The 25922-nt window shown below is 32.4% G+C and overlaps 1 pseudogene; it reads left to right on the top strand.

Annotated features, from left to right (window-relative positions):
- LOC143640449 (zinc finger protein 280D-like) overlaps positions 1-25922 on the top strand; it is a 50687-nt pseudogene that overhangs the window by 17673 nt on the left and 7092 nt on the right.

The following is a 25922-nucleotide window of genomic DNA, read 5'->3' as shown; positions in this document are numbered from 1 at the left end:
TAAAACACAAACAAGGGCTGGGAATGTGGTCAAGGGGTCGAGTGTCCCCGAGTTCAGTCCCCAATATCAAAAAAAATAAGAGGAAAAAAGGGAAATAAGCACAAAACAGCACATAAAAATAAGAACAACAACAAAAACTTAAGCCAGGTGTGGTGGTATATGCCTGTAATCCCAGTTATTCAGGAAGTTGAGGCAGGAGGATCACAGGTTCAAAGCCAGTATTGAAGAGAACCTGTCTGAAAAAATGAAAAGGGCTGGAAATGTAGTGCAGTTTTGAAAGTACCCCTGAGTTAAAAAAAAAAAAAGTAAAACTATGAATAAAAAAAATGAAAATTTTCTTTTCCCTCGAGTGCCCAAGTGAGAAGGAAGGATAGAAACTCTTTGACTGTGCTGATCAGAGAATTTCTTTGTCTTTAGTCTGTGTGCTGCTTGGACAGAGAAAAGACTGGGGCTTACTCCTTTCTTTTGTGGTACTAGTCAGTTGACTGATGGTAGCAATTTGTGGCTTGATTCAGTTGGAATACCTCTCAGCTGCTTTGTACACCAGAATGAGCTAGTGTGGAATGCAGAGTTCCCTAGAAACAAATTCTCTCTGGAGCTATTTGTGTTATGCACTTCTAGAGCAGAGCTGATGCTGACATCATGGCATGTCAGAATGTGGAACTCCCCAAATCTTCTCTTCAGAGCTTAGTACTTGGAGGGTAGAGCTAATACTAGCTCTGTGGAGTGTCCCTGTATGCCCCCCCCCCCAAGGATGGAGAGAGGATATAGAGTCTCAAAGATCTGTGGTGGAAGGGATGGTGGTGAGTTCTGCATAATCCACAGTCCATTTTTCTGGTGTTTCCAGTCCTGGCTACATGTGACTGCTCATTCCCCAGACTCTGAGAGCTGCGTCTGGCAAACTTCCAGGTTTAATGAGAAGCACCATCTGTTACTACATATGCTGATTGCTGAAGCAGTAAGTAACCTCAGACAATACGACCTTTTCTAAGATGGCTCCAAATTATAAAACTGAGAATATGCAAAGAAGTACAGGTGTCTTCTACAGAGCCAATTTAACATGCAAACTGTACTGTTGTTTGCTTAGCCTATATTTCTGCAGGAGGCTGGATCCTGTGCCAGTCATGTTTGTTGGGACTCTGTTTCTTCTCTACCTCTGGGGCATACTTCCCTGGGATTGGCACTGGTGCATTTTGTTTCATTCTGTCTTCCACAGTCGATTTTATTTGGGCTTCTCCAAGTCTCTATCCACAGTTGAAACCTGGTATTTTCTCATAGACATTCATCTCAGTGAGCAACTATGTTACAGTTATTTTAATTTGGTTTCAAGGAGATGCAGGCAAGTGTATAATGCCTCTAATCTACCATTTTTGGAAGATCTCTTGCTACTATGTTCTCTTAGTCATATTTATTTATTTATTTATTTATTTGTTTGTTTGTTTATTTATTTATTTATTTATTTTTACTAGGTAGCAGTCACATTATTAAAAATTAAAAATAGGAAGGTGTGTATGGGAAGAATCTTTACCTCAGACTCTTATGACCTGGTTGCCAGTTTTATATCCTTCCTGATTTTCTTTCCACATATAGAAGTAGGCATGAATGTTCTTATTTCCCCTCTATTTTGCATACAGTCTGTATACAAAATAGAATCAGTTAAACATGCAAAACGTACACATTTCTGGGCCTGGAGAGATTGGCAACCTTATTCCATGTGTGACTTTTACATGTTATAGCATTATTTGTGATTACTTGTACTGGAAATAACCAAAATATTAAAAGATTTATGTAATGGAACACTGTAACATTTTATGAAAGGAGGGTATCTCTATGAAAGATAAAATGGGACAATGTGTAAGAAATACTATTTAACTAAATTGAATGCAATTGAATAATGTATGTGTTTATAATAATGAAGTCTCAAAGCATAGTCACAAATCTAGGAAGGAAATGTTTAAAACTGGAGAGTTTCAGGCACAGAAAGACAAATACTACATGATCTCAGGCAGTGGGCAGTTTTAAAAAGTTGATCTCATAGAAATCAAATAGACTAGAGGTCATCAGAGATGGGGACAAGTAGAGGGGGAATGGAATAGAAATTGGTTGGTCACCAGGTACAGTGTTATAGTTTGATAAGCACAGCAAATTCTTATGTTCTATGGCATAATAGGGTGAGTATAATTAACAGTAATGCATTCTATATCTCATATTAGAAGAGGATTTTGATTGTGTTCACACAATTGCATCATAAAAATGTAAAAATCACATTGTTTCAAAAATGTATAAATATAATGTGTTGATCATAAAAATTAAAAAATAGAAAACTGGGGACTTTTTTTTTACTTTTTAGCTTTTATATTTTTATATTTTAGTTAAAATTTAATATAATTTCCATAAAATATTGTAATTTTTAGATCAATAATTTAAAAAAACTTAAATAGAAGTTTTTGATAAATCAAAGTTCATTATATCACAGTTAATGATTTTTTTCCAATGGAAAAATATTAAAATATCCTATAATAATTTATTTGATTCCATGTGTCAAACATAAAACTAAGCTTTGAATAAATACATTATTTCATTTATTCTTTAGGAATTTCTTAAAGTTAGACATTTTTCTCATTGTATTATTAGTTAATTGGTATTCTAACCATACCTCTTATAGTAAAGCCCAAGTGCTGATGAATACTTTTTTTTCTTTAGCAAAAATGTCTGTAGGTTGTTTTCTTTACTATTAGGTAGAAATTTGAAAATACGTGTATGATATAGTAAGATATACTATAGATAGGTACACTAAAAATAATAAGTAAATTATTTGCTTGGCATATAAACTTTTCCAGAGTATTCATTATAATTTTAGTCTTTATTTACATTAGTTTTGACTGGTACATAAAGCATAAAATTTTTCATATTAATGGGGTACGATGCTTTGATATGTGTCCATTGTTTAATGTTTTACTCTGCAAACACTTATCAATTCTTTATGGTGAAAACTTTAAATTTTCTGGCTTTTTTTTTAATTTTAGCTGTAGGTGGACCCAATGTCTTTATTTTTATTCATTTATTTTTATGTGGTGCTGAGGATTGAACCCAGTGCCTCACCCGCACCAGGTGAGCACTCTACCACTGATCCATAATCTCCACTCCCTTTTTCTGGCTTTTTAAAGTGTACAGTGCATTATTGTTATCTATAGACACCCTACTATGTAATAATAGCATACCAGAACTTGTATTCCTATCTAACTGTAGTTTAGTATCCACTGATGAAACTTTTTACATATCCTTATCTTCACTTATTCTGTCCTAGATATATAATCACATCTCAATCCATATCTTTCATTACTTAGCTGATATTTGTGATACAGAAGAATCTAGCTTTCATAACTGTATCATGAATGTATCCTTAACATTTTAAAATGTTCAAAAAGTGTTTTGTTTTTGATTCTAGTGTTCAGTGTTTGTTGTTGTTTGGTTTTTGTTACTTTGTGTTTTGGTACTGGGAATTGATCTCAGGGGCTCTTTACCACTGAACTACATTCCAGTTCTTTTTTTTTTTTTTTTTTTTTTTGCAACAAGGTCTCACTAAATTACAGAGGGTCTCATCTAGAAAGTAATAAGTTTCTTTTTTTTTTCTTTTTCTTTTTCTTTTTTTTTGATACTGGGGATTTAGGGGCACTTTACCTCTGAGCTACATCCCAGTCTATCTATCTATCTATCTATCTATCTATCTATCTATATTAGACTAATATTTTTAACATTAATAATTTTATAGTGACATAACTTACTATAGAAAGTTTGAGTCAGTCTTCTCTAGTGTACAGTGTATTCTTTTGCCTTTATATTTGTGTCTTCCTTTGTTTTAGCACAGTTTTCCTGAATTATATTTTAAAATATTTATTCCATACAGTTGTATGTCCAAAATGAATTTTCCTTTGCATGCTATATCTGACATTTTCTCTCTAATCCTAATCTCTCTTTTTTTAAACCTTGCTATTCTCATTACTGGCCTCTCTTTCCCTTCTTTTATTTTGCGGTATCTGTTTACTACTATCCTTGTCTCTAATTTATCTTACCTCTCTGTTATTCATTTTTCCCTCTCCTTTTCCCTTCTCCTTTTCCCTTGATGTCCTACTTCTTAATCTCTCTCTGGGATAAGGTGGGATTCTAAAGCAATTTTATTTCTGTAGAAAGGGCATGTTTTGTGTTTGTGCACAGGGAAGAGGAAGAGGAAAACTAGGTATTCAGCCTCTTTTTTTCCCCTTCTCAGAACCCAGTCTCTAAGTTTTCAGCAACATCATGCAGTGCTTTAGCATTCTTACTGGGACCAGAGATGTTAGGATCATGAAGTGTCAGACTGGTCAACAATTGTTTAAAGTCATCCAGGCTTCATGGTAGAGATGACAGATTTCCAGGTCTAAGAGATGACCTGTTGTTGGTGAGGGGTTACTGTGAGGGCTGGGGTTGTGGCTCACTGTAGAGCACTCATATATCACGTATGAAGCACTGGGTTCGATCCTCAGCACCACATAAAAATAAATTTAAAAAAAGGTATAGTTTCCAACTACAATTTAAAAACAAATTTTTAAAGTTGTTGTGAACAAGATTTGTATGTTAATTTTTAAAAATCTGATCCTGTCTTTTGTGTAAAAGAAAAAAAAAAAGAACAGCAAGTAATTGATTATATGCCATATATATATATATATATATATATATATATATATATATATATATATATAGTAATTTATTACTCTAGGTCAACTTTAATTTCCAATTAGACATTTCTGGAGAATATAAACCTTGCAACATACTCTCTCATAAACTATTTTGTAGATTTCAGAAAATAATCAGGTGCTAAATATGACTCAGAATAACTTCTACTAAATGCCAGATTTTGTGTTTGGGACACAAAATAATCTGCATTTCTTATTAGGAAGACTTTTCTCTTTTATTTATTTTTGTGCATTATAACTTCTCATTGTTTGAGATCTTTCTCCAAGGAATCCTTCAAATAAGTGAAGAGTTTTGTTTGTCAAAATGGTGCCAGTGATACATATTAGTAGTAGTAAGAAGATACACATTTTGAGTAATTTTTCTAATAATGCTAGTTGTTTTATTCCCTACCATGTTTTTCTTCATTTATCCTTAAAGTAGAAAGTAGCATTTTTTTAAAAGAAGGAACTTAGTCTTGTAAAACTCCTTAGAAATAGTCTGAATTTCCTAAGTTTGAGCTCTCAGATATTATGTAATATTGCAAGAAGAATATAGGAACATAAATAGCAAAACCTTTCTTACCTCCCTTTTTATGTTGTATTTCTATTTCAATTATAATTTATTCTGAATGGAAGACTACAGAGATTCATGTTGTATTAGAGAACTAATCTATTTGTCCTAATTTTGCATGTGGGTGAAACCTCAACTCCTTAACATAGGTTAGTAATACCACTTATTTGTGGCCCATTTTACTTAGTATTTTTTTTCTTTGTATCTATTTTAGATTGTGTGTGTGTGTGTGTGTGTGTGTGTGTTTTCTTTTCAGATTAATAAATTGATAAGTAAAACAAAATAAGTAAAATGCAACCTTGAAAGAAATGTTATAAGTCTGTCTTGGACCAGAAAGCCCCACTGTCCCTTGTAATACAGAGTGTTCCACCAGTTGTCTAACATTTCACATGTGGTAGAAGTGGATGTTGTTATCTTAGAAATGAAATAGGTGTATTAAGAGTTTAAAATTTTCTTATGTTGATGCCAGTTTAGCACATAACACATATAGAAAACACTTAAGTTGTAAAAGAATTACCGCTTGTTAAAAAATATAACTTCTAGGTCTGGGGCTCTAACTCAGTGGCAGATCTCTTGCGTAGCATGTATGAGGCACTTGGTTCGATCCTTAGCACCACGTAAAAATAAACAAAAAATAAAGGCATGCTGTCCATCTACAACTATCAAAAAAAAATAGATAATATATTAACTTCTAGGCCCTATCTCTGGACATTGTAGCTTAGTTGTTCTGAAGTGAGGCCCAGGAATTAGCATTTTAAAAAATATTATAATGCACATCTTCCTGAGCTTGCCCTTTAAGTAAAAACTATACAACTGAATGTTATGTGCAATAAATAAATAAAAGATAGAATTAGTTCTATCTTGTTGAAAAAGAAAAGGAAAAGCTCACATATGAACAAATTCCATATTAAAATCATTTTATGTGACATTGTGATTTTACTCCCGAAGAGATAAGTTTCCTCTTCAGATATTTAGCATTCTAGGTTTTAAGATGTAAAAACACTTTTCTTTTATACCTAATGTAAAAAAGTGGATTTTTTTCTTTTCTTTCTTTCTTTCTTTTTTTTTTTTTTTTCAAGAAGGAAGATTAGTCTTATATATCTTTGCATTCAATACCTTTTCTAGTACCTTGAGTCTAAGAAATAGCAGGTTAGTAGGGTCAAAGTCTAGTTCCGTTAAGGTCTTACAAAATTTTTTTGTGTTACTTGATAATTAAAAATATACATCAAGGCAAATGAAATATTTCTTTATGTACTCTCGAAATAGATGTGAAATGAATAATTTTGGACCAAGCAACAAATTATTATTAAATAGTTACACCTGAATAGATAAATTGCAAAGGAGTGGTTATTACATCTATAGCCAAGTCCTGTTTAAGGGTTTTCATTTCTTTTTGAAAAAATTTTTTTTTGTTTATTAAGACAATAGTGTTTGTCATTTGAGATTTTTAGAATATGTATATGCACCACAAATTTTTGGTGACTATTTTTCCAGATGTATTACCAAGCAGAGTTTTACATAGCCTGACCTTACTTGTAACCACAGAATAATTTTTGCTTTTTTTTTTTTTTTTAAACAAGGCTTCTAATTTTTTTCTTTCTCAGCATTGTTGTCCAGAAATGATAAATAACTTTTTGGGACTGGCTAAAACAGAATTTTCAAATACAGCAAATACAAATAAGACTATTGATTCAGAGAAAGGAAAATTGATCATATTAGTTAATGACTTTTATTATGGAAAACATGAAGAAGATGCCCAGGAAGAACAGAAGACTCACACAACCTTTAAACGCTTCAGTTGCTTGAAAATTCTAAAAAATAATATTAGGTATGTAAATATTTATTTTTATTTCTATTTGAAAATTGAAATGCTACAAATATAAATGTTGTATCTTTAGGTTACATTTTCCTTTGCTATTCTAGATAAACAATTCTAATACTTTCTACTATAGACAAAGGCAGACTTTTTGTTTGTTTGTTCGTTGTTGAAAAGCTTTTGTCATTTCTTGTATTTTAGAATTTGACACCAGGATCTACTTATTTGTATTTCTTTCACATTTCTTAAGATGTACAAAGTTTATTTTAACTTAAAAGAAAAAAATAAGTTCATTTTGTTTTAGCAGTGAATCTTTTAGGTAGTTTACATTTTATTTTTCTTCAGTTATAGGAGAAAGCACTTCAAAAGTGTCCAGTTTTGAACTTCTTTATGCTAATCTTAATGCTCAAAGCTTTCAATTCATATTAAGAACATTTACCTAGTGGGAAAAGTGATCTATTTGGGGGGATGGGGTTACTAGGGATTCAATTCAGGGACACTCAACCACTGAGCCACATCCCCAGCCCTATTTTGTATTTTATTTAGAGATAGTGTCTCACTGAGTTGCTTAACACCTCACTTTTGCTGAGCCTGGCTCTGAACTCGAGATCCTCCTGCTTCAGCCTCCCAAGCCTCTGGGATGATAGGCATGTGCCACCAAGCCCAGCCAAAAGCAATGTGTTTTAAAGATATACCATTTCTAGGAGATGTGTCTGCTTTGATTTTATAATTTGACACCTTTAACAATTAGAGATTTCATTCACAATGAAATTTTGAAGAGGTGTACACAAATGTTTTAAATTTTAGAAACTTACTTTGGAATTTTTGCATTACATGATATACTATAAAGATATCTTATGTAAGTGAGTAACAAGAATAAAATAACAAGATATATTGAATGGTATTTTTCATTGATTATATGGCATGACATTTATAGTATATAAGGTTACTTTCTACAATTTCATTATAAAAATTTTCAAATACTTATCAAAAATTTAAGTCTTATTGGACACTTCTACACTTACAACTTTTATTTTATTCTTAATATTTTACTGTACTTGCTTTATCATATTTTTCTTCCTTTGGACTATCTGACTTTTAAATTAATTTCAAAGTAAGTTGCAGATATCAGTGTACTTAGACAAGATATGTGTGTGTTTGTGTATACAAACATACATATATATGTGTATATTCCATTTACTCTTTATAACTATCACCTGTAGCATTTTTAAGCATGTACTTACACGTCTGGGCCCAGCATTTATTTGTTTTCTTGTCTTCTATGATATGCTCCTATAATAATCATTAATGGTTGCTTTATGGTAGAACTTTTTCCAAGTTCTTTCCCATATCTTATATCATATGAATTTTCTCATTGTTTTACCTCCTTTGTGACACTGTTAACTGCCATCAAGAACTAGTGGTCCCCATTCTTTAACAAAGGGGAAGTTGTGCTTTGACATATAACACTGAAACAGTACTATAATAGAACTCTACCACATATTTACATATTTTTACCATTTTAATAGTAAAATATGTCAGAAATCATGTTAATAGATGCAATGAGGGCTGGGGTTGTGGCTCAGTGGTAGAGCGCTTGCCTAGCACCTGTGAGGCCCTGGGTTCTGTCCTCAGCACCACATAAAAATAAATAAATAAATAAAAAGTATTGTGTCCAACTACAACTAAAAATATATATATTTAAAAAATAGATGCAATGATAAGCATGGAAGTGTGATTAACTGATTTAAGCTCCTTGTTCAAATTAAATATGACACATATCATATTACAAATTATTTGAGCAACAAGTTGTTTTATTTTTGCTTTTAAGATTAGCCATTTCCATTTCATATCAAACATGAAAATGGGAAATTCCTTTTTTCAGGAATTATTTCAGGAGACATAGGTCTATGTTATCAGAATATTTAGAAATTTTCAGCATGCTCCGTTTGATAACATCCAGTGATGAAGCATTTAAAATATATTGGTTATCTGATAAATGTAACCTTAAAGTAAAGTACCTCATAACCAAAATTATGTGTATTATATAACATTGCTTTTAATTTTTCCAGTAAAGCTGGGAAGGCAAATTATTTTTCAAGGATGGTAAGAAACAAACAGCTCAAGATTTCTACTCTGTTCTGTTATTATCATACTGTGATATTAGTATTTTACCCCTTACTTATCAATGAAAATAGGTATATTTCATTCTGGGAACATGATTCCAAAAAATTTGCCCTTTTAGTTTCTCCCATTTCCATCTGTTCATTTGAAAAATATGAACTCCAGATTGGGCTTATTTAATAATTGAGAAAAATAACTAGCTGATTAAAGGATCCTTTATATAAATATACTTAAGTGCTTATGATTTTGAGCTAAAAGATATTGGCTTTGCATATGTAAATACTTAACCAAGACTAGGACTTTTCTGGTAGGTGTTGTAGAGCTTGTGTTAAAGCCAAAGAAGAAAGATATTTTAAGGTGTATCATAACTTGCTGTAAAGAGTAGTGTGGTAGAGGTGTAAAAAAAGAGATATATGTTATAACCTTCTTGATGATAGTTATCCAGATTGATGACATTATCATCAATGTTAATAGTTGCAAGATTATTTCTTATAGGGCTTCAAAATGAGTAATTGTAAATAGCTGACCAGTCCAAAAATTGTTGTTTTGATTGAATAACTTTTATTTTCAAATTCAGCAAAAAGCTTCAGTAAGCTCTTCTAAATAAGTATTCTCATTTATACTACACTCTCTGCTGTTGAAGGTCATAGTTTCTTTTCATAAGGAGCCTTTTAGGGAAGCTGAAATAGCAGAATGTAAAACTGAAAAATGGACCTTTTTTATAAAGGGCACAGTCTGCAAGTTAAAATAAACAGTATGTGCTAACAGTAAGCCAGTATCATTAAAAAAAAAAAGTTCTTGTAATTTTAAGCATTAAAATTGCTATTACATGCATTTAGAAACCAAGACACAAGTAAAAATACCAGTAATTTGTCTTTTAAGCAGCTGGAATCTATTATATGTCTTCACAGTCTTAAAAGATTTCTCTCATGACTCTAGCTGCTTTTGGTGCTAGGGTTTCCTTTCTTTCAGTGTTTTATTTTAAACTAAAAATAGTATTTAAGGTATAAAAAACAAGCCTGCTCTTTTACCTTAAATTTTTAAAAATAATCTGAAGTAATGATTGAGTTAGAAAATGAGTGATATTTTGATTATTTTGAAATAAATTTGAAAAAATTCACTGAAAAGGCAATATTTAAAATATACTCTTTTCTAGAGGACTTTTAAGACATTTTGGATTTTGAGTAATACTTGGTATTTTTGAGATTAAGACTCAGAGATTGGTGAGATTTTTGTTTTTAAATCTGAATTTTTGCACCTGTTGACAATCATTTATAGGTTTATGAACCACATGAAACATCATTTGGAACTTGAGAAGCAGAGCAGTGAAAGCTGGGAAAACCACACCACCTGCCAGCACTGCTACCATCAGTTTCCCACACCATTTCAGCTGCAGTGTCACATTGAAAGTACACATACGCCCCATGAATTTTCTAGTAAGTTGCAGTTTCATTTAAATGTTGAATATTATTGAATTTGAAGATAGAAACTCTGAGAAAACCTGAGTAACTCTGTAAGAAAAATAAGAAATAGACTCTGGAATTTGGGGGCAAAATGGAAAAATTAAGTTTTAACTTTTAGAAATTTTGAAATAAAATTCGTTACTAAAATTAAAGTCCCTCTGGCAAGTAATTCATTATAGTAATTGCCTTGGCATAATCTGGGCAATACATATTGGGGATTCAGAAGCCTCAAATCATATATATCAAATGCAAAATCAGTGTTCTTCATTTAAACTTTAAGTAACTACGGTTGTAGTTAAAATCAGATTTTGAAGCTAAGTAGCTTGAGTTTAAATACCAGATCCTCCTTTTGTTATAGCTATAAGAATTGAGACATGAACTCTTGAAAAATGAGGATAATAGAAATGCCTTCCTCATATGCTGTTATAGGAATCAAGTGAGTTAATTTAGGTGAAGTGTTTAGGAATGTGCTTGGCAACCAGTTAACAAACTATATGATTGATCACTTCTGCTGCTGCTGCTGTTACTACCACTATTTATATAAATTTGTAAAATAATTTTTTATATCTTAAAATGTAATACCGTTTCCCCCCTCTCACTTTTAGCCATTTGTAAAATCTGTGAATTATCATTTGAAACAGAGCATGTTCTTTTACAACATATGAAGGATAATCATAAACCCGGTGAAATGCCATATATCTGCCAGGTACATACACATTTTTATTGTGTTCTTTTAAGTGGTGTGTTTGTGTTTTAACTACAAGATTTAAGCCCATTAATCCAGAGGTCAATACATTTTTTTCAGGAAATATTTCAGGTTTTGATGGTTTACTGTCATTGTTGGAAATTAGCAACTCTGCCATAGTAGTACAAGGGCATGTTCCAGTAAAATTTTATATATAGACATTGAAATTTGATTCCATAGAACTTTCATGTGTCATAAAATATATCAGTGTTTTATTCTTTAATCATTTAGGTAAATTGGTTACCAAAATTAAAGTCCCTCTTATAAATAATTTATTAGTGGAAGGCATAACTCATTCATTATATGAGGGGTAGGCACTGAGCTGCATTTGGCCCACAGACTGTTGCTTGCTTACATCTGTGGTAGTCAAAGAAGAGCCCAGCTAGACATACAGATGGACATGTCTTACCATATAGGGAAGAATGTAGGTGTATACAAGGGAAATTTGAAATGCTGTTAGTTATAAAGAACCCTAGCTAATGTTTTGTGACCAGTATTTTTCAAGAATTTGAAGGAATAGGAAGACAAAAAAATAAAAGATTGATTGCCACCACCATAGTGTGGGGTCCATTTACAATCTAAAGAAGAGTGCTGTTTTTGTAGCAGAAAAAGCACTTTATAGGACAGGAGGTGCCAAAATTTGAAAATTTCAGTCAAGGCAGTGATAGATGAACGATCTGCTAAAAAGCACATAACCTAGTTATGTTTTGAGAAGAATTCTTTAATTTTGAAAGATAATTTCTGGGTTGTTTTTTTTTTGGTGCTTCTGTTAGTGGAATTTTTGGGTGTATAGGCATCAGCAAGAGTAGTAGTACACAGTGTTCTTCTAAACAAATGATCCATAATTTGCTTTGTAATTGCACATCAGTTATAAATTTTTGAATCAAACAAAACCTTCTTTCTATTTCTAGGTTTGCAATTATAGATCATCATCATTTTCTGATGTGGAAACTCACTTTAGAACATCCCATGAAAACACTAAGAACTTGCTGTGTCCTTTCTGCCTCAAAATTATTAAAATCGCAACACCCTATATGCATCATTATATGAAACATCAGGTGAGATTTTCTAATTCCTGTTTGTTCATATTATCTTAGTGAAAAAACAGGTTAAGTCTTGAAACACTGATTAGTTTTATTCTGCAAATGAAGCAGAGTTGTTCCAAATAACCCAATTAAATTTATAATTTATGTTGAATTATTTGTGAAACTTCCAGTTCTTTCCTTACCTCCTTTCCAGTGATGGTGTAGACCATAAATAAAGACCATAAATAAAATTGTGAAAAATGATTAGAAATAGGCAACCAAGGATTGAGGGGGAAAAAAAACAAGAGAGAAGGTGAGTGAAATAAGCAAGTGGCAGATAGTAAGGTCCTAAGAGTAGATCTGGGAATGATTTTGAAGGAGTTTTCAAGAAGCAGGATGAGGGGAATATTACTTTGAACTGAGGAAAAAGAAAGATTGTGGATACATACCTTGTTTTCCTATTCCTTTTCAAACTTTATTTCCACTTTCTAAAGCTCTGTTATTATGAGAAAATGTGTTTTCATTGACCTAGGTTCATCCTTCACAGCTACAAGGCAAAGGAAGCTGTTGATGGATTGATGTATGAATTCTGCCAGAGAACTGTGTTTAGATCCTAACTTCTTTCCTGAATTACTTCTGCCAGTTCTGCTGTGTAATTTTTGGAACTCAGCATTAGTGCTTGGAATTCTGATGTTATGCTTATTGTGTTTTTTTTTCCTGAAGCACTTAAATTATCCCTGTTTATGCTAAAAATGTTGATACACCAGTGTTTTTGTCAAAATCAGAACCTAATGGATTTATTGCACCTGATCATATAATCAGGTTTTTCCAACTCATTAAGCATTTCCGTATTATGAATTAAACTGGCACACCAATTTATTCACCATTGGTACTCACCTTGCTATGAGATGCAGTTGTTAGATAATCATGAAATCAGGTAGTAATTTTTAATTGGGAAAGATGATAAAAGTAGCATTTCCAAATGAATTTGGGATCGCTGGTGTTGTGACTGGGATACCACTCATCCTTGAGACGTTCTGGAAAGATCTTTTATTTGATGGTCCCCCAACAGTATTCCAACAGGTGTTAATAGGGGTTCTCCCAGTATTGTCACTGGTAAATCAATTTGGTAAATGCCTGGATTTAAAAAATTAAACAGTTTTTTTTGTCTGCTTATTAAAACAGGACTTCTCAGAGCTTTTAATATGCTAATGGACATTGTAAATCTCCAAGCAAAAGATATAGTATGTATCATTTCCCAAACTTATTTGACCACTGAACACTTTATTTGAACATACCTATTAACATTTCTTGATAAAGAGTTTGGGAAACATTGTCCTTCGTATTCTGTATTTCATCTTTAGCCTTTAATTTTAAAAGGGAGAGTAAGGTATAAACTATTTTATTTTGAGGCTTTTTAATGTAACTTTCCCCAGATGCTTTACTAAGCTCTACATTGAGTTATAGACATGAAAATAATGATAAGATGTGTGGATCCAGTGTGTGGGGTGTACAATGTATTCTATTTATTTTTTGTGGTGTAGGGCATTGAATGCAGGACTTTGCACATGCTGAGCATGTGCTACTAAGTTGTGTCACCAGCCTAGGCTATGTTATTTAAAACCAAACCTTCATGCCTGGAGCCATCTTGACTTGCCATGGGTTGCTAACTTTTAAATTTTTTTTGTTTGGGTGTGACTGGGAAGTAGATAGCCAGCAGTAAAGATAGGGCAATCTATTAGTAAGAAAGAAGGATCATCAGGCATCCTCCAATGTATTTATAATATGTATACTTATTTATGAAAGACTGGGAAACCTTCACTGAGTAGAATTATAAACTTTTAACAGATGACAGTACAATATCAGGTAATAAAAATTGTTGATTCTGTGTCTCATTTTATTATGTTGAAGACCTCACTTGTAATTGTTTCTTTAAAAGATTATATTGTTATGTCTTGAGTAATTTTAGAGCAAACAACCGAGTTTATATGACTTTTATAAAATAATTTAAGAATTTCTGATATATTAAAAAAGCTTATTAGATAAAACAATAAGCAGTTAACATATAGTAATCACCATATGGTATCAGGCTACTTAATCTTCACAACCTATATATGTTTTATAAATGAGGAAACAGGGTTTTAGTGAAAGTAACTTGCCTAATGTTGCATTGTCTCATAAAAGGCAAAGACAGAACATGACTTTAGAGCACTAGTTTTTACTGCTGTCACAGAGTTGATTTTACATTGGCATTAGATCTAAAGGTAGAAATTACATATAGTAAGAATTACCCTTAAATCCCTCAAGACTATCAAAAAATTCAGTACAGTTATTTTTCTATACTCTGAATAGATCATTATATCTTTGATTGAACATTGTTGTTATTAAAAACTGTGATACCGTATCTTCATCACCCTTAGCACATTAAAATGCATATGTACATAACATCAGAGATGTATAAGACTTGAGTCCACCTCAGGGAATTATAGATTGATGTTTCCTGTCTCAGGATTTTGGATAAATATGCATTTAATGAAGTAGCAGTCATTTGAACTAGTTAAATTGTACCTGCCGCTCATGTATTTTTCTGCATTAGTCTCTTGCTTTCTGCTTCACTATTTAGTCATCCAACATATATTTATTTAGGATGCCTTACTGTATGTCAGGAACTGTTTTAGGTATTATATAGCAGTGTGATTTAGGAATTGGTACTGTAATGGAGAAAGACAATAAATTTGTGTGAATGTGTGTTTGTATATGCTGGTGATAAGTATTGTGGGTAGGAAATAAATGTGGAAAATAAGGAGTGCCAAGCACTGGGGAGGAGGGTTTTCTCTTTTATATACAGCATGGGCATTAAAGGGCCTCTTCAAAGGAAATTAAGGAGTAAGCCATGTGGGAGAGGTAACATTATGTAGGCAATGAAGTGATTATAAACCAGAGTTACTAATAAGATTGGCAAGGAGGCCATTGAAGCTGGAGCAGAGTTAACTAATAGAAGGATGAATTGTAGGAGATAAGGTTGTAGCAATAGAATGCAGGCCAATTTGTGTGGACCCAGAGTCAGGACTTTGGAAAGCTCCTGGAAGGTTTTAAGTGAGAGACCTAGCATATTTCAAGAATTACAGACAACCATGGAGAGAATAGATCACAGGGCAGAAAAAGACATGAAAGAAAGATAGAAGTTTTTTTTTTTGTTTTTTTTTTAAACCATAGTCTGGGGAACTTGCCCCAGTATGGTAGCAGTGGTTGGAGGTAATGACAAATAGGAATGTTATCAGTAGTCTTGAAAGTGAAGTTGGCAATTTTATTAATGTGTTAAAGAGGGGGGGGCAGGAGGGGACACTGAGTTTTTTGTCTTAAGCATTTATAAGAATGGAGTTTTAATATTCTAAGCTATGGAGAAAACTGAGCAAGGAACAGATTTAGGATGGTAGGAGAGAGATATAGGAAACCTAGAGTTTAGTTTGTCCATAGAGAAGCATATAAGATGTCAAGTAATATTGCCACATAAGCATTTGGGTAGGTGGTATTTCAAATCATGAAGCTGGATGAGGTAACCTAGTAAGTGATTCTAGTAAAGAGTTCTGGGAAATGAATTCTAGTGAACTTTTGTTCTGTCCTGTTGTCTGGTATCTGTTTCTTAGCCAAGTTTTTCTCTCTTTTTTCCTCCTCTCTTTGAATACTTTATAAGTGAATTTGTGTTAAGTTGCTTATATCTATGATATAAGATAGTGCACTACACTGCTAGTCTTAAGATACAGCTAAAATTATTCAAACATGTTGTTCTTACATATTGCTTTGGACATTGTGAAGAACTATTTTCTATTTTTTAAATTTTAATTGACATATAACAATTATACATATTTATTGGAAATAGAGTTATAATTCAATACATGTTTACAATGTATAAGTTCAAATTAAGGTAATTAGCATTTCCCTCAAACAGTTTTATCATTTGTGTTGGGAACATTCACATAACTCTCTTCTAGCTCTTTATAATAATATATAAATTATTATAAACATAGTCACCCTGCTGTGCTGTTGGACACTAGAACTTATTCTTCCTATCAAAGTGTTTTGTTTTCCAGTGTCTGATCTCCCTCATCCCTATCCCTGCACCCTTCCTAGCCTCTAGTGACCACTTTATATACTTCCCATGAGATCAACTTTTTTATCTTGATTGTATGAGTGAGAACATATGATTTTTGCGGGGGGAGGGTACTGGGAATTGAACCCAAGTAAACTTCACCACTGAGCTATATCCCCAGCCCTTTTCATTTTTTGAGACAGGGTCTTGCTAAGTAGCTGAGGCTGGTCTCAAACTTGAAATCCTCTTGCCTTAGCCTTCCAAATTCTGGGAATACAGGAATGAGCATTACACCCAGCTGAATATGTGATATTGTATTTCTATGTCTGGCTTTATTTTTTAATGAAATGTTTGCTGTGTGCTAGTAACTTTGCTAGATACTTCTCTGTATATTACCTCAGAGAAGTATTACCTTAAATTTTATGAAGAGTTGGTTGTATTTAAAGGGAAATAGTGATGTATCTGGCAGAGATACAGCTTTGAAGAAGATATTTTGCATGTGCTATTCTAAATTTCTATATACTATAAGCATATGTATATGAAATATATTTTTATATTATTGAGAATAAATGTGTAAAGGTTTCAGTTGATATTATACAGTAGGAAGAACACTGGATCAGGGAGTCTAGCATTGTTATTATCTAGCTATGGGAGAGGGACTTAGATTTCTCTTGGGTTCTATTTCCCATCTGTAGAATGTGATAGGACCAGGATATTAGGAGGAACTCAGGGAGTTTTCAACTGAAACATAGGTTATGATCAGTTATATTTTATGCCTCCATATCTATGTTGTCCAGTGTAGTAGCCACTGGCCACAATTACCTGTGTAAATTAATTAAATAAAATTTAAAATATTTAGCTCCTCACTTTCATTTGACACGTTTCAAGTGCTCAGTAACCATTATATGGCTAGTAATTACCATGTTGAACAGGAAAGCTCTAGAGCATTTCGTTATTGCAGGAAGTTTTATTGGACAACATTGCTTTATATAACCATTTTTGTAACTTAACCTTTGAAATATCTAGTTAGATTTACTTGAGTTTAGAGGGTGTAATTTACTTTACCAACTTGTCAAATGATTGAAAATAGCAAAATTTTAAAATGATTTTGATATTTTCTAAAATTAAAACATGTTTAGCTCATTTTCATAGTATCATGTTTTTAAATAATTTAAGTTTATAATTAAAAGCTTTCATACATTTGGTATAACTTCTATTTGAACCTGTTAATAGAACTTTTATGTTTGACTCTATATAGTAACAAATACATTTGATAGTAATATAAGTTTTTAAAAATACTATCTATGATAAGAAATTATAAACTTTAATTAAAATTAAGTTAGAGTAGTTCCAGGACACAGAATTTTGTGGTTATAAAAGTTATTTTTCCTTTTTTCTGTTTCTCAATAGATAAAAGGAATACATCGTTGTACAAAATGTAGACTGCAATTTTTGACATGCAAGGAGAAAATGGATCATAAGACACAGCATCATCGAACATTTATAAAACCTAAACAACTAAAAGGATTGCCTCCTGGAACAAAAGTGAGTTCAAATATGTTATATTTTAACATTTTGTATAATAAAAATTAGCTCTAACCTGGTTTTATCTATTAAATATGACTTTTTAAAAATGACTTCATATTTTTATTGACTAATTTTAGATTTCATTGTTTTTATGCTTAGAAAGGAAAGCTTTAACCATTGAGTTCAGTGGTGGGTACTATGTTGAAATGGCATTCCTTCATTAAAAGTGTACCTAGTTTAACTGTTCCTTGGATCAGGGGGTTGTTTCAATATTATATAGGCTATTTTTGAACTATGTCAGTTTTAGAAGCTAAACTCTAAGAGACTTGATATCAGGAATCTTATTTTATTTATCTTTGTATTCCCAGTGTGTGGCATAGTGCCTTGAATGCCAAAGGTTCTCAGATGTTTGTTGAAATTGTTATCATTTAGTCTACTCTCAGAGAAGCAAGTACTGCTGCTGGACAGCATTGTATTTTAAGTGAGCAAACACATGTCTGACTGCATACTGATGATTGTAATTTGCTTTTCCCTTTTTGCCTTATATACATCTGTTTTCTCTAACTTCTTTATGTACAGTCAGCTCTTAAATATTTGCTCCAGTGGAGGGAAACAGAGGCATGGATAATCCAAAGTGAAATAACCCCCAAAACATTTATATTTGGCTTTGGGTACTTACCTTTGAATGTGGGTATGTCTGGTACTTGAATTAAATAAAATAATATAAAGCCATGCTCTGAAGACTTCGAGCAAGAGAAGCTATCCAGCATTCTTCCCTGCAAACCATTCATTTCATGCTGGAACTAGACATGCAGAACACTAATGTAAGCAGTGCAGTCCTCTCTCATTTTTCCCCTTAATAATAATAATAATATTAATGATAATGATACTAAATGTTGTTATGACATCTTAGAATGAGGCTTTGAGTGTACTTTTCATACATTGTATTATTTAATCCATACAATCATTCAGTGAGTAGAAAAGGCAAATAGTGCCCTGTATTTTAGATATGAAGAAGTTTAAAGAGGATATCTTATTTACTCAAGATTACATGGCTTGGAAGGCATAATGTGAGATTCAACCTCAGTTCTTTTGATTCCTGACCTAGTGCTTTTGTATAATACCTAAGCACATGTTTCATAGGACTTCATCATAGTCTGTTCCTCACATGCATGAGGAGAGTGTAGTCAAGTGATCAATGAGAATGTTGGTAGGCAATTGACCTTTCTATTGTCAACTAAGAGATATAATTGAATATTTTCTATTTTGAACACTAAATGATAAATTTTGTGTTAGTTCCCTTTAAGAGAAGTCTCAATATTAAATTCTTCACACAGTGGAAAAAGTTGATTTAACTCTTTCTTATAACATTTTATAAGTATAAATCCAGGATAATGAGCCCATAAAGGAGAGGTCACATTTACTATAGATCTATTTGTTTTGTAGTTATGAAAGGGTGAGATCAGTCAGCCTTTCTAGAGTTATTTTTCAAGCTTTGTGAAACTTAGACATATATATGAATTTTTTAAAAATTATGTCACAGCATAAAAATAGCTATGGAATGTGCTCTTTTGATAGTCATACAATTTTTATTAACTCCTAATTACTCATTAATAACTGTGTTTAGACATAACTGATTTTACATTAAGTGAATAAATATCAAATTTAACTTTATTTATTTGTTTTGAACATTTGGAGTAAATAAGACTAAATACAATTGCAGTTTATGTGTACTCTTTCAAAATACTTGAAGTTTAAATGGTTTTTGTACAGTGATATTTTAATAGTAATATAGTGATTTTTTTTTGAAGTAAATATATTCTGCATTCTTGTAGGTTACTATTCGAGCTTCAGTTGAACCTCTTCAGTCAGGATCTTCACCTAAACCTTCCATTAATGCAAGCACTTCTACCCTTCAGCTCTCACCTCCAAGGACTAAAAATATAACTGCTAAAAATCCCACAAAATCAAATACAAGTAAACCTAATACAACCAAATACAATGCAAATAAACCTAATGGAAATAAGCCTAATGGAAGTAAATCTAAATACAAATAAAAAATCTCTAATATGCAAAAGAAACAAAGTACATTGGCTAATAGCAATAAAAAAATCAAAGTTAATACTGCATTGAGGAACTTAAGGTGATGTTTTATTCCTAATATACAATACCAATTTAAATTTAAGTATAAAAACATTATACTTTAGTTAATTAGAATAGTAATATGGCTCTTACTGATTACTTTTGTTTTAAAATATATTTATACCATTTTCTTTGTGTCTCCACAAGGTGTTGTCGAGGCATTCACAAGTGCATTGAGTGCTGTTCTGAAATAAAAGATTTTGCAAACCATTTTCCTACATATGTCCACTGTAGCTTTTGCAGATACAATACTAGCTGTAGTAAAGCCTATGTAAATCATATGATGAGGTAAGAAGAGTTAAACCTGTAAATTGACAACTAAAATTATAGTACAGGAAGTTTTTGTTTTGAAGCAAAGTTATCCCTATTAGAAACTAGTTTTTCTCCTCAAAGAGCCAAAAGGACCTAGCAGTAAGGAACTTCTAAGATACTATCTGATGTTATTTTCCAACATAGTAACTCAAGTAATTACTGGTCTTAAATTGTAAGAACGGTTAATTAAACTAATAAAATTAGGATAGGTTTGTTGGAAAAATAATTATTCTGTTTTTTATTTTTCCCTATAGGTATTTAAAAATGGTGATTTTCAAATAAAACTTTAAGTGTTTTAAGCTTATTTAGCATACAAATAAATGTCCTCATTAGGAATATCCTCTTCAAATTAGTCACTTTGAGAGAAGCTGTCGTTTTGTGATGAAATCCAGTGATTACTGCTTCTGCTCATAGAGGAATAGCTGTACCTAAATTTATTGATAGTTGAAACTATTAACCTTTTATTCAACTAGTAGCTGTAGCTTTTTAATTAATAGCTAACATTATTGGAGGATTTTCAGTGATGTTAGGAACTTCATTGAATCTGGTTTTCTTTCTATGGTCCTTCATCTGTCAGGCCATCTATACATACATTTGTTCAGTGAAAAGGAGTGACTACTCTGGTTATGATGCCACCGTTGGAATTCTTTTTCATTAATTCATTTAATTTATGTTGTTTAAGTACCTATCATTATACTATGCTAAGAAACCCCTTCAGAACCCACATTATTTTCATTTGTATTTCTTTAATAGGAGAATATTTTATTCTATCAGGGTGGATTTTTATCTTTAAAAATAGTTATTCCAGGGGCTGGGGATGTGGCTCAAGCGGTGGCGCGCTCACCTAGCATGCGTGCGGCCCGGGTTCGATCCTCAGCACCACATACCAACAAAGATGTTGTGTCCGCCAATGACTAAAAAATAAATATTAAGATTCTCTCTCTCTCTCTCCCTCTCTCACTCTCTCTTTAAAAAAAATAGTTATTCCATTATAAATGTGATATACTGCTTATTCATTCGTTTGTTCCATTTAAATAAACATTAGAATTAATGTATAACTGAATTTCTTGGAGATCATGACATAACCTCTGTTTTACTTTCTTATCATTATGAGATACTGCTTTTCCAGAATTCTCCTACCTTTCATGGCAACTTTAGCCCTTCTCTCTCAGTTTTTCTGCCTTGATGATTGGCCTACCTCCTGGTGTTTTGGCTTCTTTAGTGCCAGCACTTCACATCAGCTTTTAAGTTTTGGGTCCTCTTCATTTCTAGTCTCATCCTATATACTCTTCATTCCTTCTGAATTCTTATTACTCCATGATGTTCAGAGTTTTGACTCTTTTTGCCAGTCTAGCAGCATTCATCTAAATTTATAGTCATCGTGGTCCTCTGTTTCGAATCCTGTTCTTTTCTTTGTCTTCTACATTTTTATTCATGCTCACCTAGAATAAAAGCCAGTTTAAGTTTTCAGCCTCTTCCCCTTTCTATCTTTATGTATGCTCAATTCTAGAATACAAGAGTTTATTTATTCATTCTGACTTTATAATCTTTAACTTTCATTAAGACCTATCTCTTTATTTTTCTTTTTAAAGACCTCCTTATTTTTACCTACAGTGTTTGTTTAATCCTTTTTCAGTACCCTAAAGATTTTATTTTCATCTTTCAGTTGTTAACCCAACTTATTAATTGCTCAATTGAAGGTCATCTTTTTCATTTTTCCTAAAAGCTAGCTCTTTTCAACTCCAAATATTTTTCTTCATCCAGATATTAATCTCAGAAATTAAGCTTGTCCCATTTCTCCATAGCCAGTTCTATCTTTTATCTCCTTCAATTCATCATAAACTAATTCACTTAAATTGTATCTTCATCCCTATCTCACTATTGGTCTTCTGCTTATAAAAACTTTCAAGGTTTTGTTTCTTTAATTTTAGGATGAGGGAGCTGTGTCCTTCCTGCATATTTTCTTTATTTCTTGTCTGCCTTTTTCCATCAACATTTTTCAAAATGTTTGTTACCAGCTTAATTGTGACTCATTTCTTTACCATTTTGAGTATCATCCCTACCTATCAACTAACACTGACCCTTTAAAGATTATTGTATCATGTACTTATCACCACACTTTTCCTCTTTTTTCATTCTTTACTCCTTAACTTTATTTTTAACGTTGTTGCCACTCACTTTTGAAACGTTTCTCTTTAGTCTCTATTAAGAGGTTAATACAATTTTTCTTCTTTTTAGGTAACACCTCTCTTTCATTGCCTGTCTCCAACTTTTTATAGTCCCTTTCTTAGTAATTTTAGCACTTGCACTTTCAGCTTTCAACTTGAAATCTTAGAATTTCAATCTTTTGTTTTTCTAAGATCCAAATCTGTGTTTCTAATTATTTTGTAGATGCTTTTACCCTAGACCCACTGGCACCTCAATAGAACAACAACAACAACAACAACAAAAGCCAAATATTATTATCTGTCTCAGATTCACATTACTACCATCCCAACTTTTTAAGTTCCATCTCTTTCAGGGCACCATTTTGTGTGAATGTTTAGCTCCAGCTAGAAATAATTTACTGCTCCAAGTTTCTGAAACTCAAGAAGTTCTTTGGATTCACTGTGCATCATGGCTTCCTGAGATTGCCTCCCAACCACTGCAATATCTGATACTCCTATTGCTCTAAACCAGGCCCCATTATATTTTCCCCTAGTATACTTCTGGGTAGAATGCTAATCTCTTATTCTGTTCAAAACACAAAGCTACCTAAGGATGTCTTTTATTTTGCCCTTAATTTCTAAAGGATCAAATTGGAAAGTATTTTGTGTTTCTTAAACTAAGGTTCATCTGGCCTTCCTTATCCCATTTATCATAGGTTTCCTTCCTGTCCTGAAGAACTTCCAAATCCATTATATCTCCAACCATTTGCAGTTGGCTCAAGACATTCTTCTTACCCTTTTGCAAACCACCCAAACCTACATTTTATTGTCATCACATATACTCCTTATTCATTGTTAGCTCCTTTCTCCTTTTTTTGTTTTGTTTTTCCTTTATTGATACTGTTGTTTCCTTTGCCTTCTCACTGAGTAGCACACCCTTATTTCTACTTATTGCAGATACTTGATCTAGGTTTGAAGTTTTTATGAAGGGAAGCTTCATTTCTTCAAAAGATGTGTACATTCAGTTCTTACCCTATACCATACCAACTCTGTAGCCTTTCAAGTAGTCTTTTTCTTTCTGGTCTCATACCTGCCCAGTCTTCTATAAAGAGACACTGATCCTCATAAGTTGGCTAATCTTTTCTAAAGTATTTTTCTTCCCATACTTATTTTATATATTAGTTTTTTCTTATTCTTTATTAGTCCCCATGACACCCTGTCCTTCCCTCTCAGTTCATCTTTCAAATGTCTGGTCAATTCTTTTGAATTGTGTACCATTCATCTGATCTGCCTTTCATTTTGTTTTTGTATGTAGAATCTCCTTGAGAAGTGGTCTTTGTATTTATCATATCACTTACTACTTTATAAACTATAAATGATAATCATTATTTATTATTAGAAGAGGCCCCAAACGTAATCTCAAAGAAGAGATTAAAAAATCTTGAAGCTGTTGAAACATCTTTAAAGTCAGACTCTTTGAAGGAAACAGATCATTAACTTCATAATTATAAATTATTTTTTAAAAATAGTATTACTGGGGTCAGTTTTTTGAATTATTGTACTTTGCTAATAGCTTGTAAGTGGTAATCGAAATCACCTGAGAAAGTAAAAATTAACTACTATATAATCTTACTGTTATTCCTCAAAAAAGATACATGAGACAACTTTTTCTTCTACATGTAAGAGAATTAAGTTAATGGACATTACTAATATCTCTTTTTAATAGTATTTATATCACCCAGATTCATTTTCACAAATACTGATTATTACATACTAGGAAGGTACAGTTTGTGTTTTAGTCAAAAGACCTGACAAGAACAATTAGAGAAGGAAAAGTTTATTTTGGAGCTCATAGTTTTAGAGGTCTCCGTCTGTAGATGGTTGACTCCATGGGCCTGGGCCTGAGATGAGGAAGAATATCATGGTGGAAGCAAATGGTGGAGGAAAGCAACTGGGAACATGGCATCAGGAAGGAGAGGCAGAGCACTCTCATGATCACAAAATATGTATCCAAAGACGAGCCTCCAGTCACACCCTACCTGCCTACAGCTACCACCCAGTTAATCCCTATCTGGGATCAATGCACTGATTATGTTAAGGCTCTCATAAACTAGTTGAGTCATCTCTAAACTTTCTTGCATTGCTCACACATGAGCTTTGGGAGGCATATGAAACCATACAGTTTTCTAGAAAGTGTGATAGGCAGGTAGTATTGGGGGTCAAGTCCTTGCTGTTAATTTTTGCTAATTAGTAGGAGAAATATGTTTACCTAGGTTAATGTGATAAGCAGATGACTATGAGAGCACAGAGAAGGTAAGAATAAATTCTTTAAATAAGAAGTAGAGAAGACTTTCTATAAATGACATTTCTCTTAGGCTTTGAAGAAAGATGTTAAACATTTCCAAGTAAAACAAAAGCTGTTGTAATGATTTGTTCCTGTACACAGAGTTCTGTGTCACTGTTGATTTTTTTCTTGCATTAATTTATGAATATATATTCATTCCACATTTATTTAATAGTATTTATTCTGTGTCAAACCATCTTCTTCTCTTTCACTCAACCATGAATTCTAGGGCAGGCGACTTACCACTCTAGTTATTATATCATCATTCTACAGTTTACTGTCTTAAATAGTAGGTATACCATCAATATTGTTGGATGTTAAGGAAGTCATTCCTTTTGTGTTTCTCAGAAAGTTAAGTTGTTTCTTGCATGGAATCAAGATTATTAAGGAAAATATGGTCAAAGAGGGATTTTGTCCTCAATTTCCTTGAGGTATAATTTATACCTAATAAAATTTACCTATTTGTGAAGAACAATTCAATGAGCTTTTGGTAATTATAGTCATGCAGTTGGGTAGCAGGTTTTTTAGACCTACGTCTTAACACTGTATTTTTACTGTATTGAATAAAAGTCTTAGCCTTTTCTGTTTTCTTAGGTGTGTTTCTGTATTTCTATCAACTTTGTGGAAATAGGGAAGAAAGGTAGCTTTTTCCTCCTTTTTATTTGTGAGTTGTGATTCATTTTTCCATTCTTACATTACAAAAAATTGCAGTTGTAGAAGTTATGTAGTAAATACAGATGAGTCAAAGAGGCAGTATAAATGCTTTTTTTTTCCCCAAAGATAGGGAACTCTAAATCATAACTGGATTCAGACAACTAAAAATTTAATTAGGAACATTTGTAGATATTTGGTTCAAGTTATAGATAGATGTGGAAGCCATCAAAAAGACCCTAAAATATAATTTTTC

Source organism: Callospermophilus lateralis, unplaced genomic scaffold (assembly GCF_048772815.1).
Source record: "Callospermophilus lateralis isolate mCalLat2 unplaced genomic scaffold, mCalLat2.hap1 Scaffold_279, whole genome shotgun sequence".
NCBI classification, from domain to species: Eukaryota; Metazoa; Chordata; class Mammalia; order Rodentia; family Sciuridae; genus Callospermophilus; species Callospermophilus lateralis.
Note: the sequence above shows the minus strand (reverse complement) of the source record. Positions and strands in the feature narration are given on the sequence as shown.